We start from the raw sequence: 16280 nt of genomic DNA, 5'->3' as shown, positions 1-16280 counted from the left end.
AAGAACTCGTATTCTCTAGTCTTCTCTGCGCTCGTCCTTTGCTCGCCTCGATTAATTTGTTACCGTCCCCGTAAAACAATCGCCAAGTGTCGGCAGCATGCAGTGACCTCGAAAGTACGGCTGTGTTGATGCACGCTTTAGCCGTCAGGTAGGCGCTGCAGTTCGCGCCTGTTTGCGGCCTCTCGTTCCTTTATCTGTTGAGGTGGTTCGCTGGCTACGCTGGTTGCCAGCGCAACGTCGGTTCTGTCCCCATGGGCGTGTACGTGTTCTGGTTTTCATGACTAGCGGTGGTCGCGGGTGTGGCATCCCTGCTTCTTCGGCGGCCGCATTACGCGAGGTTTAGAGCGCAGAAAACGGTAGTGTACCTTCAGGTTCAGGTGCAACCCTTGTAGTTCGAGCAACTCCAGTATCGACTGATGTCATGCGATACAGGAACAGTGCTTAGCGAGCCAAACATCGTATTCGGAGAAGTAAACGGCTGCCGGTCTTTCTTTCTTTCTTTCTTTCTTTCTTTCTTTCTTTCTTTCTTTCTTTCTTTCTTTCTTTCTTTCTTTCTTTCTTTCTTTCTTTCTTTCTTTCTTTCTTTCTTTCTTTCTTTCTTTCTTTCTTTCTTTCTTTCTTTCTTTCTTTCTTTCTTTCTTTCTTTCTTTCTTTCTTTCTTTCTTTCTTTCTTTCTTTCTTTCTTTCTTTCTTTCTTTCTTTCTTTCTTTCTTTCTTTCTTTCTTTCTTTCTTTCTTTCTTTTTGGGGCGATTGGCGTATGATGAAAGCGAGAGCATTTCCTAGTATACACCACTATGGATTCCATTTGAAAGGTGAAGTATGGGCGTATCTCTTTTTTTTTTATAATAGGGACGTTAAGAACAGCTGGTGAACAATACCCCCCCCCCCCCCCCCCCCTCCCATCCATCCTTTACTGCGTGTGTCATGTTGTAGTCCTAGTATCCGTATTAATGTGATGGCTTTCTTTGTCTCTTCGTCCGTTGCGTGTTAGCTTCGCGTGTGTAACAGTACTGTTTTAATGGTTTGTTGTTTGATAATGCACGGCAGTGGTGCGCTTACTGACATTACTTTGTAGGCGCACATCCAGGGCTGTAATTAGGCAGCCCGGTGAAACCAGTCTCACGTGCGCACGAGGCGAGAGACGAACGACTGACCAGGAACCAACGTAATTATGGTAGGCAAATAAAGTTTATTTTGAACATAATGCAAAACAAGAAATATTTCATTGAAGTATAGGCGGGTGGTGTGATGCAAATATTTGCTTCAATTTATGAGCTTTAACTTATGCGTGCACGCGACGGACATGAATGCGGATAAATCAGTCCCCTGAAGACGTGCTCCGGATGACCTGGCCGTCAGTATCCAGACGACAGCTGAGAAAAGCAGACGAGAACGCGTGCAACCTAAGCCTAATGTAACAGAACTATATTGACAGCTGGAGATGTTGGTACTGACTCATATTGACACGTGTACTTAACTGTTATCGCACAGCGCGGGACGCGCCTGCATGCATCCGACGTTTCTGGAAAGTTATCGATGCTTCTACCCGGCTGTTTGCTGTCGCTGACCCTTGTGTTATCTGATTTTATCGCGTAACGCGAATGGTGTGGAACTTTGTGGAAGGCACGCGGGTAGGAACGATTAGTCTGGAACATTCGACGACTGCTCTATAAAAGCCGATGCGCTTGAACCGCTGATCAGAATTTCGACGATCGCCGACCGTGTTCGCCGCTATCGTTGTGCTATAAGTGTAGCCTGTTTTGTGGGCACAGGTTCGCCCAATAAAAGTTAGTTTTGTCTATCACAGTATTGCTACTGTGTTCTTAACGTCATCACCACGTGACAATATGAATTGCGCAGTAAACAAGGGTACTACCAAAAAACAGACGGTTTTTGTCGTCTGTTCTTGCTTAGTCGCCGTATTCGTTGCGGAGTTAATATGAATGTAACCTTAACGTGGCTTAGCTAAATATACGGGCGACAGCATAAACCCGTCAGAACACTGTACGCGCGTTAAATCGAGGCGACCAGGCCAACAGCGCGTCTGTTGCACTCGTCGAAATTTATAGAGCGACCTCGACTGGACTGAAAATGGTCGCTGCTGGACGTGTCACCATCAGTATAGAACTCTCGAAAATTGCAACGGTTGTTTGACTTTTTGTTGTCGCATCGTGAATAGCTTCGCGCGGACCCAGTGAGCGCAGCAGGAGCGGGTGGCAGATGACCTCGCAATATTCATTTCGCAATGTCGCCTTATTATTTGCCCTGTTGTGTGAATACAACTGTTCTAATCTAAACGGTCGGAGGCGACCACGAGAAGAGTGGTGGGTAACAGCTGAAGTCCTTGGCAACCTTGAAATTTCTAGCGTCACGGATGGCCGCGATGGAGGCGGAAAGTTGGCTCTGCAGTTCAGTCGTCGGTGGTCAGTGGTATGATTAGGTGAGAGAGACTTCGTGTTGCCTGATGGAACCACGCCCTTCATTTCGTGGTGGATGCGAGATAACGTGTAAGATGGACAAGTAAGAACTCTTGTTTAAACACAGGATTATTAGAGTAAATCTTCTAAAATACGCTTAACCGATGAAACTAAACTTCCGCCGAATGGGGCGATATCTGTCACAAACCCTGCCGACTTTGCAGACTGAACGTTAACAAGGTTTATTGCTGGGCTAGGTGGTTCCTGCTTAACAACTTAATACTGTAAGCGCACTTCCAAGACAGGACAGAAGATAGACACGGAAGCACAGGACAAGAGCTACAAGTCGCGGTCAAGGGAAGGTAAAACAATATTACGATTAACAATTATATATACACATCGTTGTAAAAAAAAAAGTTGAGCATAGATAAAGCTCGAGTAAACTAGAAAATTGTCAACAGAAATTCCTGCAGAATTCGGAAAACCGCCGTTTTCTTCTATACAAGAGCGTACCGCAAGCAACAAGACCGCATGTGGTACTGAATAAAACAGGTCTTCAATATTTATGGAAAACGCGAACCTACAAGAATCAAGCGAACCCAATAAAGTAAACTCAACTTTGTTCCTTTTGACAACGATGTGTGTATACTGTGAAGGGCATTTGTATTGGATCATGTGTTGTCCCTGTTGTTCGTAATATTGTTTTAGCTTCCATTGACAGCGACGAGTATTTTGGTAAATACAGAATGAACTCCGCATTTACAAAAACACACGCACACAAGAGGCACGTAGAAACAAGAATAAGCGTTGAATGAGACGTGTCGGCTGGCCTTATATCAAAAGTGGGTTCAAAAGTACACTTTTAAACTCATACATTTACTCTTGAGGCCGCTACGTTGAGGTCCAAAACTGTGCTCATAGGAACGGCCCTCAAGAAAGAATGTATAAACTTAAGTCTCCGTGCTTTGAAACTCACTCTAGCTAAAGCCCGGTCCTCGGTCGGAACATCGAATTAAATGCCTGTTGGGGTACGTACACTTGCGCTTCTTACAACTTGTCAACTCCAGGATCCAATGAAGAATTGCTTTATGCGTATATACACGAGAATGAAGATTTTAGCCACTCAGCATTCCTAACTAGCTCGTAAATATATCCATATGGGCGGTTTCGCATTCGGCTTCCATCGCAATGCAGCAGACACGCCCAGAAATTCAATTAACGACCATGTTTCTCAGAGTATGCTGGTTCGAAAGCACGTTAGCTTTACTACGAGTCGGTATATTTTCTCGATAACCATCGCCCCCACAGAGGAAACGCACCAATGGTTTTGTTTTCCAGATGCGAACGGAGCTGGGATGCATTTTGTTGAAGGCTGCCTGCAAGAAATTGCCTAGCAGAAAGGCGGGACGAAACAAACAGCTGCGCGAGATGGGGCGCCTAGGATAGTCGCAGCCCTTTCTTTACCGCCACGTTCTTATCTTGCTTATACATTTCGAGACTGTTTATTTTACGCATTATACATATCGCATATTCGTCTAGGCTTTGTTCTGTCTTAAACAATTACGGAACGGCTGCTCAAGAGTGCCCTTCTGACTTGGATGACGATGAAGTCACGCGTAGTCAGTTTTACATCTTCTGGGATCGTGCTGCTCAGTGCACCGTTTTGCTGAAATATAATATCAGGTAGGCCAACGTACCGCCTCATGAACCAGTAATTTTGACGTCATTTCGAATTAAATGCCAACCACGGCTAACGATAAAAATTATCACGTCTCTTTCAGGCATCCACACTTTATTCATTCATTCGGCTACATGTTCTTGACGTTAGGCTTCATGTGACTCACGAAGTAACCGCGCTCTTTTGTGAGCTCGACTAAGGACTACCGTCACCTCCAGAATCATTTTACACGCTTTGTTTATGTGTGCTTGGTTGGATGTGGCGGAAATGTGGCGTTTTTTCAATGCTCAAAATATGCACGCATGATCTCTTCACATTGTTTTCATTTAGTATGTTGAACAACATAGAAGTACTCAGTCTCTACCACACAGGCACCATTGTTGAGTTGGAAGACTGCGCTCTTGCCTTCTGCCTGTTCTTTCGCTTGATGTGTATGTGCTGTGAACTCCATCGAAACGTACACCATGTCACGTGTCGTTTTTTTTCCTAATTCGAACAAACTAAAGAAATCACTCCTGAAAAGTGGCGCTGTCTCTCCTTCACAGGTGGCGCAACCCACCGCCCTGTTTCATAGGGGACGCTCATAACATCCATCCATCCAGGTGAGACAGCCCTGTAGCCTCCTTGAATCACTGGCCTGAAGCCCTTGGGTTCAGCAAGAGCAGGGGGAAAGTGAACATGTCCGCAATGGAGATTAGTAAGAGGCGACTGCAAAATTGGTGGCAGAAAAGTAGGGAAACAACCAACAACGGAGGCGTACAAAAACAAAGTTCACAATAGGGGTTCAGAAACTTTGGTCATGGGAATTCATCGTTGGTTCTTTTTCCTTTTCTCTTTTTTCTGTTTTAACATAAGTGGGACATTAGGAAATAAAGTAACAAGAGCTTGGTGGGGCAACCCACCGCACTGTTCCAAAGGGGATGCTCCTAACATCCATCTATCCATCCGTCCATCATTCATCCAGGTGGATTTCCAGAAGAGGCCGAAATCACTTCCATGATAAGAAACAGTGCTCGGATAGCTAACATGCCCGGTTAATTTTTTTGTTTAATTCTGTTTAGAACAAATGTTAAAATCGCGAAATTTAGGTCGAGAAGTAGTAAATTATTCTTTGAAGAAATTTCTAACGAACCCCACTTTCAAATTAGCCGTTCTCAGTATCTGCTAGGAGCATGCTTCGGCTTCATAGATATCGTTTCAAACTTGTTGAAGGATCTTTAAGCCTTTCTGGTCCATTTGATTTTGTAGGAATAGTCATAATGTTACCAATAATCAAGAAAAAAATATTCTTAGCAATCTGGGTGTTAGCAACCCGATTTACATATTTTGTGAACCTTGTGCAAGCAATGAATAGGGCCCTTCATGATATTTCACATATTTCCAGCCCCCATATCGTGTGAAAGTTAGGCCTTTGTACCCTATCCTTGGAGCTTGCTGCCTAAAGCACATAACATGCTTCGAGTGGCCACAAAAGTTATTTTGATGGTTTCTGTGGCAACATTAAAAAAAGTTAAATTATGGAGTTTAACTTGCCAGAACCACTTTCTGATTATGAGGCACACCGTAGTGGAGGACTCCAGAAATTTTTGACCACCTGAGGTTCTTTAACGTGCACTTAAACCTAAGTACACGGGTGTTTTTCGCATTTAGCCCCCATCGAAATGCGGCCACCGTGCCGGGATTCGATCCCGCGACCTCGTGCTCAGCAGCCCAACACCATAGCCACTGAGCAACCACGGCGGGTGGCCACATTTTACACCATTATGACTGTGACTTAGGAAGTCTGAAGAAAGACACGCTGTTTACAACACCTTGAGTTCTTGGCGGTTTCATGAGAAAAATAGAGGGAAAAAAAACATTTGATTGTACAAAATCGCACCCACACCTTCTCTGCCAAAGGGCTCGGTCGGGGTGGAACACCGAGAAGACGCTTGGATTCACTGCGAAAAATAATCTAGCAGAATTCTTTTCCTTTAGTTTGTCTTTCTCCTGTCGTTCCACTGCGCGTGATAGAAAATTATCATTTGACTGGAAAAAGAAATTCGAACCAGAAAAGATTAAGCAAGGTATTACAACTTGAGCCCCAATGTATTTTAATGGATTTCCGAGAAGGATATGCCAAAAAAAAATGGGCTTGTCTTGTGATTTCTGCTAAGCAGATGCAATTTCACTATGAGCGGGCTTCAAGTTCGCATTCACAACTTTTTTCCTAACGTTGAATAATTAAAAAGCAGTTAGTAAGTGAATATTTTAACAGCTTGAGCGCTGCCATATCAGGTGCAGGTAATTGGCGCCTCTTTCAGAGAGCGATTCTTAGCAGACTAAATTGTTCTTATGCGACATGCGAGTGAAAATGACGTGTTAGAACATGATTTTAAAAAAAATAACGTGTTTATTACTACGTAAGCTGAAGCAGTGACGCTTCATAAGGTATGTGCGGGCTGTACGACATTCCCTGTGCTCTATGTTCGAAGCACAGAACAATTAAAAGTAATCTGGTAGGGATTCAAGGTGTGCAAAGTCCCGTGGTTCCGATACTACCGATACTACTACCGATACTACCAAAATTGTTCTTATGCGCCATGCGAGTGAAAATAACGTGTTAGAACATGATTTAAAAATAAGAACGTGTTTATTACTACGTAAGCTGAAGCAATGACGCTTCATAAGGTATGTGCGGGCTGTACGATATTCCTTGTGCTACGTTTTCAAAGCATGGAACTATTAAAAGTAAAGTAATCTGGCAGGGATTCAAGGTGTGCAAAGTCCGGTGGCGGAGACGCTCAACAGGAGGTAGCGGGTTCGGTCTCGGCTATGGCAGAGATACATTGCGATGGGAATTGAGTCCCCGCCCCCCCCCCCCCCAAAAAAAAAAATAAGAAAGAAAATGGTATCGTACTGTGCATTTCATGCTATTTAGGAACACCAACGAGTTGTCGAAATTATTTCAAAGTCCTCCACTAACGGTATGACGCACAGTTAGATTGTGCTTTTGGCACGTAATAACACCAGAATTTTATTTTCTGATAAAAAAACACGCTTACGAGCAACACAACGACGCGTGCGTCTTAGTTGTGTTTCTACACTGTAAAATAATTTACACCCTAAAAAGTGAAAAAGCTTGTAACTGTCTCTAACTCACACCCTTAGGGTGTTGTCTATATAACGGACACCCTAAGGCTGTGAGTTAGACACATTTACACCCTTTTTCAATGTTTAGGGTGTAAATTATTTTACAGTGTACTGGTGTTAATGTTTTTTTTTTTTTTTCACGCGTGGTGCTTTTCTGCAAAACGAATTCGATGGCTTATCGATTTGATCGCTGGAGTGCAAGGCAGTGATATTGCCGATTTGCGAAAAGATAAACAATCTGGTGTATATATATATACCCTGCGGACGTCAATATGTGACTTTTGTGACACTTCGACGAGTTTCACAAATATCGCTGTAGTGGCTGTATGGTTACCGTCAGATACGGCTCCTTGTGAAACGCTCCAGGGAAACAAAATCGTGCTTAAGCGTGACACCAATTGCAGATAATAAAAATCTCATGACTGGCAATATTTCGAGGATAAGCGACGAGAATGGCCGCAATCGCTGCATAAAAATTCTACGTGCTAATGTCAGGCGTTGTTTAACTTCAAATTTGTTCAGCGCTTCATTCCGCTGAACAAATGAAGCGGGCGAAGATTAAACGTGAATTCGATTTATTTATAATTGAGATCTAAAAGATCAGCTAATTGCTGTGTCGTTGAGTGGAATAAGGGCGTAAAGAAACGATGTTGGCAACATCGTCCCGTTAACATCGCTTCTTTCCGCTCGTATTCCACTGAACGACACAACATGGTGCACCAACTGACCCATCAGTCAATGATCATGTATTTATGTATGCAAATGAGGAACATATTTGAAATGCAGTTCCGTTTTTAATTGCCTTATGACGTGCCCACAGAATATCCTTATAAAAGAAAGGTCTGCAAATGACAGTGTTGCTGTGGATTGTAGTTGGAAGCCTCTCCCTCGTTTGGGCATCGAACGCAACGACGGAAGTGGTATGAACCCGACTATCTCTTTTCTCCTTTCCACGTTGTGCGAGTTTGGAGCCGACTTTAATAACTTTTCGGACAGTCATATTTCCTGTTTGAATATAGAACCTCCTTTTACGAAAAATTCTAAAGTCAGAGTCTTTTTGTGTGTACACGTAAACCCCTGCCCCCCCCCCCCTTCTTTTTTCTAAATGCTGTTGAATTCTGAGGATTTACTGCAAGGCATAATAAGAATTATATATATATATATATATATATATATATATATATATATATATATATATATATATCGCTCTGCAACATGCAGAAACTTTTAGCTCTAATGACAATACTAGAAATCAGGAACAAGAGAGTGAACACTGGTATCTGAAATTTCTAACCTGCACAATGGTATTTGAAAAAATCACCACCCCTTAGATCTATTCGTTTTTTTTTTGTTTTTTTTTTGACGTGGTGCTCACACTGTGTTTTCTTCTAAAGCAAAGGATGACAGCAACTCGACTACCAACGGGGGGCAGAGCCAAGGAAGACGCTTGGAAACCATGCAGTAATTACTCACAGCCGGTAGGCATCGTATTACCTGTCATCGAACGTGATGGTGCTGGCTGAAGTATTTGTTGCAGGTGGCGCTCTCCGTGGCACACTGGGCCCGCAATTGCTGTGCCTGAAGGAGTACTGAGAGGAAAATTAGCACCTTCCATTTTTCATTCTTGCGTTATTTGAACGATCTAGACCTCGAAACCCTGGTTAAAAAAAAAAAAAATTGGCTGCCGTTTAGCTGAGCTAACCCTGGATATGCAAAGCGAAAGCTTGGTTTAGCCTAGTTAAGTCTTGGTTTCACTTGGTTAACATTCGATGTAGCTGTAATTATAATATTTAAGTATACAAACATATATACACAGGGTGTCCTAGTTAACTTGGACCAAGATTTTAAAGATACCCAAGAGCTCTAGACAAATCGTACTGACTGCATAGTACCGGTAGTCGTATGTACTTACGGCGAGTATCTTTTTCATCCCGAAGTATTACTTGATGAATTACTTTTAATTAGTGAACTTTCTAATGATTGCTTGAGTCGCAAACACATCCATTACAAAGTTGTAGGGCGCCTCAAATAACCTCCGAATCAAGCATTTGCTTAGTGCTCAGCTTTGCTCGTTAGTTTTCCCGAGAAAAAAACAAAAGCGCGCGAAACATCCAAAATACGAAATAGATGTGCGCTCGCACGCTGCTATACTCAAGCGCTCCCAAGCGAACAGCCATGGATACACGGCTTTACCAGCGGCGGCAGCTCGATGCAGGGCTTCACGCTATGTGATTTTCGCGGCATCAAGAGAACACGCCGCTGACGCATTGATAAGCGTTGCGGAGCTTTTACGATGCGGCGATAAGAGAATGCAGCTTATATCTTCCAATGGTTGCTTGTAGGCGCTTGAGTAGCGGTGTGTGTGTGCGTGTGTGTGTACTGAATAATATATCGGTGTAGATAAAAAAGAACACAACTCAACTCAACTGGTGCGGCGCCCTAGTAATGCCTTGGCTATTGCGTTTTTTCAAAAAAGTAACTATTCTTAGTTTCCGCTGTACTAATACCGATCATAATAGGTTGTCGTCTGGCACACCTACCGAAAAGCATCGACGCAGCGATAGTAGGACTGGCAGGACGCATTAACGTCCGCGACTTCCCTTCTTGCCGAAAGTTTACACCAGGGAGGGAGGAGGGGTGACGTCATAGGCAGGACATAATAAAGGGATCATTATGAGAAAGCCGCAGAGGAGCCATTCGGCGGTTCTGTCGTACGAGATTATGGGCATGTGCAAGGTGTCGAAGAATATTTCACACGCGCGCTCGTGGTCCCATTTGTCTGGAGATCGCGAGCAGGTCGCAGTGCCTCTCTAATTCGGCGAGTTGCTTGTTTCACAATGCCCTCCCCCCCCCCCACCCCCTTTTGCATTCCTTTCTTGGGGTGGTGTCCGCGAGCGCTGTTTGAAAGTGCCAGACTTCATTGCGAAGTAGTAAAGGCAAGGCGCAGAAGACCAGGACTTAGGAAGAAGAACGCAAACGTCAAGACCGGCGCCAAGAAGGCGCAGAAGACCAAGACATAGGAAGACCAGGACTTAGGAAGAAGAACACAAACGACAAGACCGGCGCCAAGCGGCGCCGGTCCTGTCGCTTGTGTTCTTCTTCCTAAGTCCTGGTCTTCTGCGCCTTGCCTTTATTACTTCAAGCATGAACCAACTAGCCCAAGCAAGAGTTTTACTTGTTCATTGCGAAACATCTACGCCTCTTAGGGGGAGCGTTATACAAGTCGGGAGTTTAGGAAGGGGCAAAGTTAAGAGAGCGTGTACGGGCGTAGCTGATTTTAGTCGTCGACGTATGGCCCACTAACGGCCCAAATGTATTAGCATAAGGCATATTAAAGCAAGTTCGTTTACTTCTAGAACTGAAGAATGCAACTGTAACAGGAAAACAGGAAACAAACAACGAACTGTTATGTTAAGCTGGAACATAGCTAGTAGTACAGTAATTATTTAAAGCGTAATTTGTTTGCTGAATCATTCGCAACTGAAAATCCACTCCAGTGTGTCCGAAACGCTACTAAAGGCTAAGTATGCAGATTGCCTTGCCTAAATCAGAATTTTTGGATAAGAAACTTAATCCAGTGGTGTAAGGGTACAAAAATAGTACTTAATTTTGTGGGGTATAATTTTACTCTACGTGGTGTGTTAAAGCTGGTAGAGACAGAGACAAAAAGAGAGAGAGAGAGTGAGAAAGATTAGAACGTTTATTAAAAAAGAGCAAGTGAAAGGGCAACCTCTGTGGTGCTTCTAGTGAAGTTGCTCTATATAAGTCTGTCGTTTTACTCCCCAGGAGGAACATAATCGCAAGCGGCGGTATTGAAAATATGCAGGAATGGAATGCAGTTATCCGTGGCTATAGACAGGAGAGGAATTCGGTGGGGACCGGGCGCTCGGTCCAGCAGCGGAAATGAGATAGACTAATGATGACGGTGACAACGGAAGTGACTACACCCATGGCGAATGGAATAATCAGTTCAGAAATGTCAAGAATTCTTTTTTTTTGTTTGAGAATATTGTTTCGAATGACCCGCGACGAATATTCGACGAGCCATGCTACAAACGTGGACTGCTGCCCATATATGTCCACGAACACGTGCAGTCGTGTTGTCACCATCTTGCGTTTCTCGTTTCTCGTCGCAGTGCATAAGCGACAAGGACTGCTGCGACGAGAGGACGTGCTACGAGTACAAGTGCTCCTTCCGGAGGCTGGGGTGGACAAAGAAGGCGGGGTAACCACCGCGGCCAACTAGCAGGAGGGGGCTCCCGCTGCTCCGTAAACAATTGGGGAAGGCCTGCCCAGTTCACCGGATGTGGCTTGCAATCTAATCGACGCCGTGCACCGCTGCTCTTTCTTCCTGCCCGACAGTTACATGCTACAGCGTGTGTGTCTGAATAAAACATTCCGAAGTACCGGCGATGTGGTGGCTCCGTATGGTCGTGGCACGTGCGTAGCTGCAACCAGAGAGTTTCTTACTATAACACCTAGAGGGTAATCTGGCACCACCGACTATGGGAGTTTCTTAAGGGGGCACCGTGCCGTCATGGGAATGACGGTATATGTGGCTGCAAGGCTCGTGTTGGCTGGTGTTGTAAGGGGCTTCGTCTAAAACGTGGATATGGCTACGCAAATAACGCGTTTTCAAAGTACAATCTTAATAAAATGTTTCCATTCACGCATATTACATCGTTAGTCACCCACAACTCATGACCAAGCGAACAAAAGCGAGAACAGACGATCAACTGTTTCAAAGCGAGCGCGAACCTTGTCGTCTGTCCTCCAACTTTAGCGGCCCGTTGATACTTTTTACGTAACATGTAGTCGTACACACAATAACAAGTTCTCATAGTTAAACAAAACATGTTTTCGCGTAATAATAAAGCTAAAACAGCTTTTTACGTGCTGCTTTAGTAGAAAATTAATCAGTGTGACAGACGGAACGGTACTTGCCAAACGCGTCTTCGTGTCCTGTCTCTACGAGAACGATGCCAATCCGAAGTCACAATATACCGGCATTCCCATGCATACCACAGCGCAGCAGCGCCAGATTTCCCTCTAGGTAATGTAGTGAGAAACTCTATGGCTGCAACAACCCAGGCTCAGCGGTGATAATGATGATTGCATAAGACATACTCTCTGAGTGGGCGTGGTCTTGCGCGAGCAGCGCCACTGTGTGACCTGATAGTGATGATGACTTATCGACAAACCCCTCCGAAGCGATGCGGTGATAAAAAGTCATTTAGCTTGGTTCATAACGGCGGTGTTTGCGCAGCGCACGAAAGCAGGACAGGAAGGACAGAGACGAGTAAAGAGCGCCTCTGCCTTGATACACCTAGCGTGCTTGAGCTAATCATAAAACTAATTATCACCTATTATTCATTTTAAAGGCCCCTGCTTGGGGTATAACATAACGGGGGCGAAAGGTAGTACCCCCCCCCCCATGTACAGAATACACCAAAATTCGAAAGTGGCGCAAAATAAAACCCGGTGAAGAACGCGTGAGAAGTAATCCAATGAATAAAAGCAGTTGAAATGCACCAGCATGCGTGTGGTTAAACAAGGATCACTAAAGACTAAATTGAAAAAGAAAAGATATTTCCCGGCATACATTCGGCGGACTGGTCGAGAAACACAAACATAAACACTTCATGCCGATAAGTAAAATGGAAAGACAAAGTATCATTCAACGAACAAAAAGAAAGGTGACCTGTAGTTAACGCAAACAGCACATAGGTTGTGCGAAGAATAAACTACAACATTTCACAGGATAACGTTCAATTAGGGTAGCTTATTCCAATCCGCTTTAGCAATAGGCAAAAAGCAGTTGTTAAAGGCATTAGTAGAGCCGAGAAGATGCTGAATGCTCATCGAATTAAAAAGACGACGAGAAGCGATAAGCCAGAATAAGCAAGGACGAAAGCAATGTTTTGCATAAAAAAGATAAGCCGTCCGCGAGGTGTTTTGCTATTTGTGAACATGTGATGTGCGCCAGGAGCTTGCAGGCTATAGTATTTTGTGAAATGGGGCGATAGTTGCAAGGGACGCATTTATTTCCTGTCTTGAATATTGGCACAACCTTCGGAGTTGTACAGTCCTTTGTAACAGATACCTCAGAGATAGTCTGCGTGAATATAAATTGAAGAATGCGACCAGAAACGGCATTAGTGGCCTTTAGAATTTCGACAGGTATATTGCCAGGTCCGAGCTGAGCGTTCCTCATGAGAAAAACGAGACCCATCGGGATTCATTAAAGACATATTTGAGGCACAATTTTCATTGCCAATAGCGTTCCTTCCCTACTTCATCTGTTTTGAGCTCACGTCCGTCAGTCCGTCCATCCACTCCTATGCCAGCACAGGTTGTGTCATTGTTATATGTCGTCGTCATTGTCGACGTTGTTCCGTCATCGTCAACCCATTGCCGTCATTCCGTCGTCAACACGGCAATCGTCGTCATTGTGCCGTGCGCGACGTTCAGAATCACTCAGAAACAGATGTAATGATATTCCAGAGCGCGCGCTAACGTGAACAAGCATGTGAGGGCTGTTGCACCTCAGGGCGATCCCTCCGTTAGCAACCACTTTGTTGCATTTGTAGACGATCGCACTGCTAGCGACCTGGTAGCGTGGCGTTGTCGGCGAGCTGCAGGCATCCGGTAGACCATGGCGACCGAGCAAGGGCGAGACGACGTTTTGCTAGTGCGAAACTTGCACTGTTTATTCAAAGGTAGTTGAAAGAAAATAAGAAGAGAATGAAGTATGAAGTATCACAAGTACATTTCGGAGCCCCTTAAATAGGCTCTCTACAATCGTGTGGGCGGGATCTTGCTTTCGTCGATGACACGTGACAGGCACAGAGAGAAGGCCCCTCCTCCTGCATTACCAAGCACGGGAAGGAGAAGTCGATCCACTCTTCGACGAATCCGGGGAGAGCGTCGGGTGAGTGACCTCTCCGTAGCGTGGGGATGACGCAGCACCCACACGCCCCGACCAAGTTGAGAGGGGAAGGGGATGTCGATCCTCTTTTCGACGGATCCGCGGAGAGGGTCGGGTGAATGACCTCTCTTCGACGAATCCGGGGAGAGCGTCGGGTGAGTGACCTCTCCGGTAGCGTGGGGATGACGCAGCACCCACGGGCCCCGACCATGAGAGGGGAAGGGGATGACGTAGCACCCACGGGGCCCTTGGCGTCCGGCCATACCTAACAGGGCGCATGAGTGGGCGTCTCCTCTTCCATTCCGGCCGTGGCTGCACACGGCTGTCATCTGGGCCGAGGGCATGCGCTTTGGCCATCGGTACGGCTGGCGGCTTCATGCGTGCGCCCTTCCCGCTCAGCCCAACGTTGCAGGTCACGTGATCTCGTGCTTCGGAAACGCGTTCGAGCGAAACGCAGCAACAAGCGTTCGCTACTTTCTGCCGGCGCTTTTTCATCACGCCAGCGTTTTCGACAACGAGCATTAGCGGTCATCCGATGAGATCTGTTGATATTCTTGCGCCTGTGTGCGCGTGAAACCAGGCTTGTCATTAAGTAAGCGAACGTTTATTTCTATTTGCGGGGCTCATAAAGCTACGAAGCTCACTTCGTGCGGTTGTCGTATACTTTGCTATCACGACCGATGCTTCACCTGTAGAGAAAATCTGCCTTTTTTCTCGCAACATACTGCACAATGCATATAACCTGCCTTTGTTGGCTAAAAAAAAGGGGGTATTCAAAGTTTCTGTGGCAATGTTTCGCAGCATTTATGACTGCAAATTAGGAAGCCCGAAATAGGACTCTCGGCTTCAATGCATTGCGTTTTTTGGCGGTCCACGAGAAATATCTTCGATAGAGGGTACAAGACTGAAGCCGGAATTTCGTTTATTTTGCCTTGATATCTGGTGATCAGACGTAGATTAACGTAACTATTTCTCTTTGTCGAAAAAAATTTGGCCCAGAAAGGGATGAAATGACTGGGCCTGCAGCACTCTCCTTTGAAACCGTGTCGTCTCGTGAATCATTGTTCAAAAGTTGCGTTCAATGCATCCGTAGCGCCACCTGCCACCGCTCGGAATGGTCACCAGAGGCCACGTGCTGTAAAACGCAGTCGTTACGTAAGGCAACGGCCGATACGTAGTTCTTCTGGTATCCCCTGAAGGTGAGGATCTTGGGGAGTGGTGCCCCGTGAGCCAGTGCGTTACGGTCCTCTTCCACACAGTACGCTCTCACATCGCCCTGCATAGAAACAGCGAATAAAGTACCTCGTCTTATTGGTAAGTTTAGCTGTGAACTGGACAGCCGTCGCTATCTGCAGCACGCATTTTGTAAACAAGGCGGCCTGATGGAAGCACCGGAATCGCTCAGACGGAGCAGCGTATCATCGTCATTTCATCATTTATTTACCCTTAAGGGCCCTTGGCTTAGGCCATTACATAAGGGGGGGGGGAGCGGTCGTTACATATACAATGGTCGTTAACAACAAAAACGCAATACAAAGTGCAGGGTTCATGTTTAACATTCACATCATCTGAAGCATCAACACTAAGATAGACACAGCGGCTCAAGAACAACTTGGAAACAAAACAAAAAAAACGTATCGTGTCGTTACCCTGTTGCCTCATTACACGCAGAATGTGCATTACACGCAGAATGTGCAATGCACGCGCCATATTAAAAATGCAAATGAGGTGTTTGTGTGTCGGCGCAGTGCGTTCGGATATTCAGATAATGATCGCATCGGAGCTTATACTTCGAGGCACTGACAGGCAATATGCCCAAGCAGCATCATGTCTATAACTTGAAAAATTCGAGTTTCTGATGCCTGGTGCGACAGACGAGGAGGAAAGATGTCAACAAGCAACGTCGATCGACGGCGAGCATGAGCAGAGATGATACGGTGGTTGTAACTGATGCGGCGTGACGAGTCAGATTCGCAGACATGTGGGAAACTCAAACGCAAGCGTTCACCGGGAAATGAAGTGCTATGCAGCGCTGCAAACAACGGTCCCTCCGAGTATCGCTCCTTCTTTGTTCGGTCTTTTCTGCTCTGTTAACACAGCAGGCGTCTTTTATCACTGCACCAG

General features: G+C 45.3%; 1 protein-coding gene and 1 long non-coding RNA gene across 17 annotated transcripts in view; one reads left to right on the top strand and one right to left on the bottom strand.

Annotated features, from left to right (window-relative positions):
• LOC135908575 (E3 ubiquitin-protein ligase Topors-like) overlaps positions 1–16280 on the bottom strand; it is a 323708-nt gene that overhangs the window by 167054 nt on the left and 140374 nt on the right. For 11 of the 16 annotated variants that reach the window (XM_065440387.2, XM_065440388.2, XM_065440385.2 and 8 more), the window contains exon 3: positions 8723–8817. The exons of 3 other annotated variants lie outside the window; for them this stretch is intronic. The gene's annotated coding sequence lies outside the window, so the exon portion shown is untranslated. Of the gene's footprint in view, positions 1–4190; positions 4742–8722; positions 8818–15061; positions 15433–16280 lie in introns of those variants that run through there. 2 more of the 16 variants (XR_011508804.1, XR_010566358.1) reach the window with 2 other exon arrangements.
• On the top strand, positions 3955–11639 carry LOC135908580 (uncharacterized). Its single transcript, XR_010566360.2, has 5 exons — positions 3955–4101; positions 4642–4698; positions 8049–8148; positions 8623–8706; positions 11365–11639. It is a non-coding gene; the product is annotated as an uncharacterized lncRNA (long non-coding RNA).

This window comes from Dermacentor albipictus, chromosome 9 (genome assembly GCF_038994185.2).
Source record: "Dermacentor albipictus isolate Rhodes 1998 colony chromosome 9, USDA_Dalb.pri_finalv2, whole genome shotgun sequence".
In the NCBI taxonomy this organism is placed as follows: domain Eukaryota; kingdom Metazoa; phylum Arthropoda; class Arachnida; order Ixodida; family Ixodidae; genus Dermacentor; species Dermacentor albipictus.
Note: the sequence above shows the minus strand (reverse complement) of the source record. Positions and strands in the feature narration are given on the sequence as shown.